We start from the raw sequence: 10,529 nt of genomic DNA on the forward strand, positions 1-10,529 counted from the left end.
TTTCCATGGTTTGAGGCAAAAAAAAAATCTAAGCCCACACATCTGGCAAATTGGAGGGGTTTTTTTGTTCTTTAGAATGATTCACAATTGTTATCCTATAGCGGGTTTTTTGCTTAAAGTCTCCACTGGTTCTCTTATACTTACCTATAGAAAAAAGCTCTGTAATGGTGTGATTGCCACCGTCAACACTCAGCTCCTAACTCAGGGGGGCTCTTGTTGCTCCTGTGATCTCCAGCAGGCAAAAAACTTTGTGTTCTATAGTCGAGAAGAAACCAAGGGTACTTTCAGTAAGTCTCCACAAAATAGATTTTGGTTAAGAAACAGGGAGGCGAAGACCTGGAAGAGGGAGGGGAGAATATATGCTTGTGTTTAAGGGATTGGGGGGGAGGTATCTTGGAAAGCACTTGCAAGAAAGGTAATCAAGAACTCTGCCCTAGTAATAGGATTTAAAATTGTGACACACACACAGTCTCCCTTTCATTCTCCTGTTTCAACCGCTCCTCCAAATTCAGCTGGAAATCTGCTGGGGTTTTTGGTTTGTTTTGGGTTTTTTTGCAGATGTGATGCCCCAAAAGCAAATCATGGCAAGATGCTTGGATGTGGGAAACTGCAGGTCAAAAGACGGCTAGAACCGGAGCATTCAAGGCGGGGAAGCAGCCGCTGCCTGGAAGGTGAGGTGGAAAGACGTGCTCTCATTTCCAAGCACAGGAAAGGAAAAAAGAAAAAAAAAAGATCGTGCTGGGGTAGGGGGACTGTCACGCTTCAAAATCACTCTAGCTCTGCCGCCATCGCAAGACCCAATAACAGGTGGAGGGGCACCGAGATGGCCCCGGAAGGGAGTTAGGAAAAGCAAAAGGGCCCGAGTGCTTGGGATAGCTCACGCAGCTGGAGTTGCAGCGCCCCGTTCTAACTTTTCCTAAACTCTCGCTGGCTGCGAAGACGTTCGGCTCCCTACAGCCACCGGCGGCGGCGAAACGCTCGGCACGTCCGGCAGCAGTAAACCAGCACCAGGTACAAGAGACCAGACTGAGGGAGTTTAGCGCAGGCACGGGGCTAAAGGACAGCAGGGCGAGATTATGGTACTGTAGTATGGGACTTTGATTGACAGGGGTGGGGGAAAGAGAGAGAGAGAGAGAGATAGAAAAGAGGGAGACCGAGTCACTGATGCTGCTTGGTGTGAAGGACGCGTCCGTCCGTTTGGACGGGTGTTGCCGAGCGCTTGGGTAATAATAGCACGTCTGGGGCTCCCTCGAGCGTGCCTTCCTGGAATGTGCGGCGACCGCTACTTCAACAAGAAAAAAGGCGCGCGACTCATTGCGCGGGAAGTTCTCCTTATACCCGACGCCGACCACCAGACACGGGGCGGAGGGGAGGGGGGGGGGAGAAATCTCCGACGACTCTTCGACATACCTGCACGCATTCCTTACATTGCCCGTGAGAGCGGGAGCGTGTGCATGCGTGCGCGTGAACGTGTAAATTTGCGGCGCCTGTTCTTGCTATTCCTTTCGTTGGATTTAAGGTATTTTCTGTGCGCTGAATTACTAATTTCCGCGCGCCTCCAGTCCTATTGCGAGCGTGGCTTACCGATCGCACGCAGAAGCGTTTGGCCGGCGTGGTTTTAGAAACGAGAGAGGTTAGTGCTCTGTCGGCTTTGTCACTTGTTTATAATCGGAGTGTTTCTAACCTCTAGTCTAGTCCGAAGGTGTCTTTGTAATGAAATATGCTACGGTTGGCGTGGGGCATTAGCAGTTCAATCGGTCTGATTGTTGTGTATCATTAAATGCAAGTCTAATAGGCGCGCGATTAAGTGAGCGCTCCGGAGTGCACGAACTGGCAAATTGTTTTTCTGTGGTTTGCACACTCATACAAGCCCTCGGGATGGAGAGAGGTAGGAAAGGAAGCCTGGTGGCAACCGCGCACGCTCGACCAAGAGCACGGAAATGTGACCCGTGTGTGTGTGTGTGTGTGTGTGTGTATATATATATATATATATATATATATATATATATATATATATATATATATATATATATATGTGGTGGTGGGTGGGTGGGTGCGCGCGCGCGCGGATGAAAACCGGCGAGTTCAAGTTAAAGTGAGCCGGTAAGGTGTAAGTCCCAAAGGCCTATTCATTGAAGTTCGCTGCACGAAAGCAAGAGAAAGCAAAATGCATACGGGGCAAAAGTTTGTTCCAAGTCGACTAAAAGTTCTTCCCCGTCTTCCTCGCCACCAAGTGCCCCAAGTTACCAAAGGCAGCGCACCCGCCCCCGCCAGCAAATCCTGCCCGGGTCCGATCGCTCCCACCCTCCCCTTTTTCCCGCTTGAGGGTCTTTTTTTTTTTTTTACACACGCGCGCGCTCAACACACAGACACGGGGAGGGCAGAGAGCAAAAGCGGCTTCCAACTTGCTAGGGTCATGTGTGCATCGTCCAGCGCATGGAAGAAAGAAGAGGGAGGGAGGGAAGGAGGGAAAGAGATGAATGAGGTGCACAGATGGGACATAAAGAAAAAGGAAGAGCCTGAGAGGTGAAAGAGTCGCAGCTTTTTCCCATTGCGTCTGTAAGGGCTTTATGCAAAAGCTAGGGCGCTGAGGGGGGAGGGGGAGAGAGAGAGAGAAGAAGGGGATGCCAAGGCACGTGTGGAAAGGTAAGAGAGGGTGGGGGGGTCCGAGCCGGGGAAGGGGGTCTTATAGAGGAGACGTGAGGGGGGGTTAAAAACAAACAAACAGGAGACTTAAAAGTGGATGAGAAAATGCGAAATGGCAAACTCACCCGCTGGAAACGGCCTGGCGGTGCCAGCTAAGGGGCTCCCCCCACTGCGGGCGGGTGAGTGAGTGAGTGAGTCTGTCTGTCCCTCCCTTTACTCACTCCGTCCTACCCTCCCTCCCTTCTCTCTCCCTTTCTAGCCTGCCAGCCAGCCCCATGCAGGAGGCACAGCGTGCAACACAGGCACACGATAAATAACAATAGAGCCCTCCGCTCGAGTCGGGAACTAGCTTTCCAAAAGGGGAGAGCAGCAGCAGCAGCAATCAGGCCAGGCAAGGCAAGGCAATCCAGCGGCGGCAGCAGCAGCAGCAGCGAGGGAGGGAGGGAGGGAGGAGGAGGAGGAGGAGGGAGGAAAGGCGATCCTCTTCGCTCACTTGGATCCCCCGCCGCCGTCCTGGCAACTCGCGGCGGTGCTCCAAGCGCCTCGAGCGTCGCCGCCGCGGGAGCGTGGAGCTTTTTTGCGCGGAAAAAACACGCTTTTGGGGAAGAAGGGTGAGGAAAAATAACACCCCGCGGAGGGAGATTTTGTTATTTTTTGCTGTTATGAGTCCCTGACGTCACATCCACCTGCTGGGTAAACAAGGCTCAGTGCAAAAGGGGGGGCGGGGGAGAGATACATCGCGTTTACAAAAAAAAGTGGGGGGGAGAAGGCGGCAGAGGGGACGGAGCGCGGCAAAGAGGTGTTGGAGCCCCGAGAGGGGTGGAGGGAATGAAACTGCTGGAGAAAGAAAGAGGCAGCGATGGGGAGAAAAGGGAGCGCGGGTAGAAAAGCCAAGGAAACTAGACCGGCGGGGGTTAGGTGGGGAGGGTTTGCAAAAAGAAAGCGGCAGCCCGGAGAAGAGCAAACAGAAGGGGTCGCGGGGGAGGGGGGGCTGAGATTGGGAGAGGTGAGGCGATTTCAATCAGATAATCTTAGGCTCGCTTTGTTGGATCCTTTCGAGATCTCCCGAAAAAGGAATCCGAGGTCCTCCCCCAAGCAAGCAAACAAACAAACAAAACACACAGACGGAGGAGAGTGAAAGGGAAGGAATTCAAAAGTGCAAATGCTGCGCGAGCCAATTTCCTCTTCTCCCCTCTGCTTTCTCTCTCTCTCGGCGCGCTCTCTCCCCCACACTTGCCCCTTGCACTTTACCCAATGAAAAGAGGAGAGTTCGGGAGGTGAAAGTTCATTAGAAGGACAAACGCAAGTGTGCAAAGAAACAAGACTCGTCCACCATCTCTTGAGGCTCGCTCGCCCGGCCGCCCTTGTGCGTGTTTGTTCTAGAGGTGAGGAAAGCCTCTTCGATTGGAAGGAATCTCGGCATTTCAACCCAAGGTCTTCCTTTAAAAAAAAAAAAAAAAGGAAAAGGCTCCCGGAGAACAAAAGAACAAAACTTCCTCCTGGTTTTGGTTTTTGAGAATGGTGGAAAAAGTGGCTGGGTATTTATATGCCTTCCCTGCTTTCCCCAAAAGTTGACCCACAGGCTAGCATGTCGCGCGTGTGATTTTAACCTAAGTTACCTGCTTCTGTATCCATTCTGAAATAAAAGAGTTTGGAGTACAAGAATACTCCAGAAAAAGTTTGTTTTCTTGTCATAAGATTTTCATAACATCGGTAGGACATAACGGGAAGGAACTTTTTCTTTGCCAGGGAATTACCTCTACATCCTTCAAACATCAATTCTCTAAACAAATTTGATGAATTTAGCTCTTCCTGAGATAACCCCCTAAAAGGGTTAACATTTCTCCACGTGTGTCCCTGCTTAGAGGAGCTTGATAAAGAGTCACTTCTAGGAGCAGACAAGATAGGCGTTTGCGAACACTCTGAATTCAACCTGTGTGTTTCCTAATGTAAATAGCTTGTATTAATTGTAGCAATAAGGCCTTCATACTCCTAACTTAGCCTATTGGCAATCTTTTACAGGCTGAAAAAATGCAATTTCAATATCTTTTCTAATATATATGAGTAATCAGCTCTTCAAAGCCATTTCTGAAACTATCCAAGGTAGTCCTGTAATACAGAATCGTAGCCTATTATGTTATAGATAAGTAAATCGGAATAGAAAAAGGTTCTGTTACCTGTGTCAAGTTCACATAATGAGTCAGTGGGAAAGCTCTGAGTAATATTCAAAGCTGCTTCCGTTTCTCAGACCTGTGGTTTAACCACTAAACAATGCACTATACTTGATGTGCATAATCTAAAGACTGATTTGCTCATTTTATACTATTTATAAGTATCAGCTCTGAATGGATCCCTAATAAAAAACTTTCATAGCCATAATCTATTCTTACACCTATCTTATAGGAGTTTTATAAAAACTCACGCCCATTTTAAACTGACAGGTAAGTATTAGAGTGAAATACTGGTTCTATTATATGCAAGTTTTTAAAAGGCCTACACCTTAACCCTGAACATATAAACCTTTCATACATAATAATTTTTGCTTGTCCTTGGTTTTGCATATGTGACTGTTACTTATATTCCCCTTTGTCCATCATGTATGGAAAGGGATCCCAGTTACCAAAATATTGGTCTTATATTTTAAATATTTTTTATTATTTATTTTTTCCTGGTTTTAAATTTTCCACTAGAAATTTACAACATTGAAGCATTTCCACAAATGCTTAATTTTGAATGAACGTTGAACAATGAATAGAAGGCAGATAACTTTGAACTTGGTAAATGTGCGTGTAAGACCGTAACCAGTTATAAATGTACAGCTTTGCGAACAATCTAAATATATTATTAGCAATATTAGAATAATAGTCTACTTGGGAAAACAATTTAAAATAAGCATATTTCAAGTTAAACCAGGTAATCTGTTTATCTTCTGGGGGGGAAATGATAAACATTCAGTATTTGGGTTAGAATAAATTCTGGTCTGAATTGTATTCCACTTCAATCATAATTTTTTTTGTAAATTCTCATGTATTTTTGGATTCCATATACTCCATGTTGATTCTAATACAAGTTGATTACATTTCTCATTGAGTGCATGAAAGAAGACAGAAACTACCTGTACTGATCTGGGAAAATACCTCATTCTCTAAAAAATATTTGCTTGCTTGCTTGTTTACTTAATTTATATGCTGCCTATCTTGCCAAAGGCAACTCTTACAAGGATTGAGAACTATATAGGACCCAAACATCTTCCATATAATTTTTTCAGCATTAATTCTTAAACTGGAAAAATTTTAGTGGCTTCATGTATGTTTCTAAATTAGGCCTTTGGTCCAATTGTGTAGTGGCCTAACTAATTATTCAAAGGATGGAATAATGAAACAAGCAACATACTGGCTTTCTTGAACTCAACAGACATTTTTCAGTTCTATTAATATTACTACTAACTTCCATATTTCTTCTGTATAATGTCAAATGGGATAAATAGACATGTTGATTTCTTAAATTGATTAATACACTATATATAAGAAATTGAATTTAGATTTGCATTGTAAAGCACACTACAATTTTACATTTGTCTTGCCAATAACAAAGGTTACCTCCTAAAATTTGATGACATTTCCAGATCAAATTAATAGCTATCAGAATGCTTTATTAGTTGCATGATTTTTATATGTCATGAGAGTCTTTCTAACACTAAAATGCACGATTTTATGCACCAGCTTATTGTGCTGTTTAAATCATTTTTCTGCTTTGATTAATGTAATAAAATATAGATTTACTGTTATGCCCCTGTAAATTTCATAGGTTAAAGAACTTATTGCGTGAACTAAAAAATATTTTGCATTTTCATTCCAAAATGCTCAGTTTAGTTTTAATACTATGAAGAGTGTTGTAAAAGGAATTGATTCAAAATATACATGTCCAATGGATTACAATTAAAACAAACAGTTCGTATTGAGTCTGAAAGGATATTGTAGAATTTAAGCATTGCTTTAGTCATTTCAGTTATGAGATTCAGTTTTTGTTATTGTTGAGAGCAAAAGTTTTTTGGATAAAATATTGACATAGTATTTGTGCCCTGTATAAGGAAAAATTATGGATATAAGGATGCTAGAAGTTTCCATCAAGCTCCCTGTTTCATAATAAATTTTAATTTAATTTTTAAAATTTTATTTATTGTTTCTTATTTTTCATACATACATACACACACACACACACACACACACACACACACACACACACACACACATATATATATATATATATGGATCTTCGGTTTTTCGGGTTTTCTCCCATGTAAAATTGGAAGTATCCTGTGCTCTATATGAGTGCAACATGACAGTGTTGAAAATGAACAATATGTTAAGCTGCAGTTATGCCAGGATACTTCCAATTTTACATGGGAGAAAACCCAAATAACCAAAGATCCACATACAAATACCTGCTAAAACCTCAGAATATATATGTATATGTATGTATGTATATATATGTATATGTATATATAAATGTCCACATGAATTAAATACATTTACTGATAAATCAGTTTAGTAGTGTAAATTTGATAGTGGAATATTTGTATTTTGGAATAAGAAATACCATAATATAATAAGTATTTTTTATGAGATATTACATTCCAATATCTGTTCAGCCAAAATGATGAAGGTTTGCATGTCCATTTGGTTACACCTATCTAATGCCAGGGATCTTAACTGCTAGCTTAACATATCGTGATTTCATAGAAGCTCATTTTATACTATTTATAAGTATTAGGTGAATGGATACCCTTAAAAACTTTCACAGCCATAATCTATTCTTACACCTATCTTATGTTTTATAAAAATCACGCCACATTTCAAACTGACTTGAGTAAGTATTAGAGTGAAGATACCGGTTCTGCCATAGCCACCCAGGATTTTAAAAGGCCTGCACGGCTTAACACATGAACACGCAAATAACCTTGCATAATAATTTTTGCTTGTCGCTTGGTTTTGCATATGTGACCTGTTACTTAACATATTGTATGGAAAGGGATCCCAGTTACAAAATACAAGTTGATTACATTTCTCATTGAGTGCATGAAAGAAGACAGAAACTACCTGTACTGATCTGGGAAATACCCTCATTCTCTAAAAAAATATTTGCTTGCTTGTGTTTACTTAATTTATATGCCTATCTTGCCAAAAGGCAACTCTTACAAGGATTGAGAACTATATAGGACCCAAACATCTTCCATATAATTTTTCAGCATTAATTCTTAAACTGGAAAAATTTTAGTGGCTTCATGTATGTAGGCCTTTGGTCCAATCTGTGTAGTGGCCTAACTAATTATTCAAAGGATGGAATAATGAAACAAGCAACATACTGGCTTTCTTGAACTCAACAGACATTTTTCAGTTCTATTAATATTACTACTAACTTCCATACTTTCTTCTGTATAATGTCAAATGGGATAAATAGACATGTTGATTTCTTAGATTGATTAATACACTATATATAAGAAATTGAATTTAGATTTGCATTGTAAAGCACACTACAATTTTACATTTGTCTTGCCAATAACAAAGGTTACCTCCAAAATTTGATGACATTTCCAGATCAAATTAATAGCTATCAGAATGCTTTATTAGTTGCATGATTTTTATATGTCATGAGAGTCTTTCTAACACTAAAATGCACGATTTTATGCACCAGCTTATTGTGCTGTTTAAATCATTTTTCTGCTTTGATTAATGTAATAAAATATAGATTTACTGTTATGCCCCTGTAAATTTCATAGGTTAAAGAACTTATTGTGTGAACTAAAAAATATTTTGCATTTTCATTCCAAAATGCTCAGTTTAGTTTTAATACTATGAAGAGTGTTGTAAAAGGAATTGATTCAAAATATACATGTCCAATGGATTACAATTAAAACAAACAAAGTTCGTATTGAGTCTGAAAGGATATTGTAGAATTTAAGCATTGCTTTAGTCATTTCAGTTATGAGATTCAGTTTTTGTTATTGTTGAGAGCAAAAGTTTTTTGGATAAAATATTGACATAGTATTTGTGCCCTGTATGAGGAAAAATTATGGATATAAGGATGCTAGAAGTTTCCATCAAGCTCCCTGTTTCATAATAAATTTTAATTTAATTTTTAAAATTTTATTTATTGTTTCTTATTTTTCATACATACATACATACACATACATACATACACATACACATATATATATATATATATATATATATATATATATATATATATATATATATATATATATATATATATATATATATGGATCTTCGGTTTTTCGGGTTTTCTCCCTATGTAAAATTGGAAGTATCCTGTGCTCTATATGAGTGCAACATGACAGTGTTGAAAATGAACAATATGTTAAGCTGCAGTTGCCAGGATACTTCCAATTTTACGCGGGAGAAAACCCAAATAACCAAAGATCCACATACAAATACCTGCTAAAACCTCAGAATATATATGTATATGTATGTATGTATGTATGTATGTATATATATGTATATGTATATATAAATGTCCACATGAATTCAAATACATTTACTGATAAATCAGTTTAGTAGTGTAAATTTGATAGTGGAATATTTGTATTTTGGAATAAGAAATACCATAATATAATAAGTATTTTTTATGAGATATTACATTCCAATATCTGTTCAGCCAAAATGATGAAGGTTTGCATGTCCATTTGGTAGATATTAATGGGAATCTTAACTGCAGCTTAACATATTGTTCATTTTCAACACTGTCACGTTGCACTCATAGAGCACATTTTAATTTCTTGATCAGTAATCAAATGGAAGTTTCTTTTGGCAAATTAAAACAGGAAGGATTTTTGTATGGAAGAAAGGATATGGGAATATGACGCCACCTTTTGGTGATAAAAGTAATTACTGCAGATTTGAATTCTTAAGAAAGACTGATACACTTTTTATAGAATAGGAGCAAAGTACTTCATTATATTTTAAATAAAAAAGAGGAAAGTCATTAAAAATAAATATTTGTACGGCAAAAGATAATTTAGATGTACTTAAAGAATAATCTCTAATCTTGATGGTTGTTTGAAAAAGCTAGAAAACATTGCATTCAATTACATATAATACTATACATTTTGAAAATACAATTAAAACCAAAGATTTTTCTTTTGGGATTGCTGGATAAGCAGCTGGAAAAAAATATGGAATTGTGTTTCTATGTATGATGATTCTAGCAGGACTAAGCACAAGGTGAAAGATTTGATTTTATCCATTATGGAGGAATGAGTAGTGAAGATAATGGAAATTGCTGGAATGACCAAATAGATTGTTTAATTAGAGATAGAACATAGTTAAATTTAAGGGTGATTAGAAACCTCTTACTGATTTTTTTGCAGGAAACAAAAAATGTTGCGGTTTTGAGGATTCTAATAAAAATAATAGATTTTAGAGAAAATGTAAACAATGCTGTTATTGTTATTTTATATTTATACTTACAACTGCTGTAAAACAAAATCAGAAGTCACTTCTTTATATATTTTTTGATTTCTGCATTTTTGTCCTTTTTTCCTTTTTCAGATTTTTTTTTCATTTTAAATATTAGTTTTTTTAATTTTTTATTCTGTGTTAATTTTTTTGATAAAATTTATTTTAAAAATAATCTACGATCATATTTAGAAAGGTATACAATGTTATTACAGAATAGACCAAATTGTCTAAATTGTTAGGGAAAAAAGACCAATATAAATATAAGCTTCATGTTGCAGCTCATCTACCTGAAATAAAATGAATTAGTTCTAAATATATGAGACTTAGGATGGAGGTAGAGACATTTGTCAACCTGTTTTAATTTTTTCTTTGCCTTTTCCCCCAGCCTTTCATTCCAACTGGAAC

At 38.9% G+C, this 10,529-nt stretch overlaps 1 protein-coding gene across 16 annotated transcripts in view; it reads right to left on the bottom strand.

The window, feature by feature from the left end:
- Positions 1-3,235, bottom strand: part of FOXP1 (forkhead box P1) — a 639,457-nt gene extending 636,222 nt beyond the window's left edge. For 14 of the 16 annotated variants that reach the window (XM_026722283.2, XM_087923674.1, XM_087923668.1 and 11 more), the window contains exons 1-2: positions 2,772-3,031; positions 145-255 (exon numbers count right to left, since the gene is read on the bottom strand). The gene's annotated coding sequence lies outside the window, so the exon portion shown is untranslated. Of the gene's footprint in view, positions 1-144; positions 668-2,771; positions 3,032-3,139 lie in introns of those variants that run through there. The other 2 variants (XM_087923662.1, XM_087923656.1) reach the window with 2 other exon arrangements.
- Between the last annotated feature and the right edge of the window lie 7,294 nt (positions 3,236-10,529).

Source organism: Pseudonaja textilis, chromosome 2 (genome assembly GCF_049901715.1).
Source record: "Pseudonaja textilis isolate UNSWEBS1 chromosome 2, rPseTex1.2, whole genome shotgun sequence".
In the NCBI taxonomy this organism is placed as follows: Eukaryota; Metazoa; Chordata; class Lepidosauria; order Squamata; family Elapidae; genus Pseudonaja; species Pseudonaja textilis.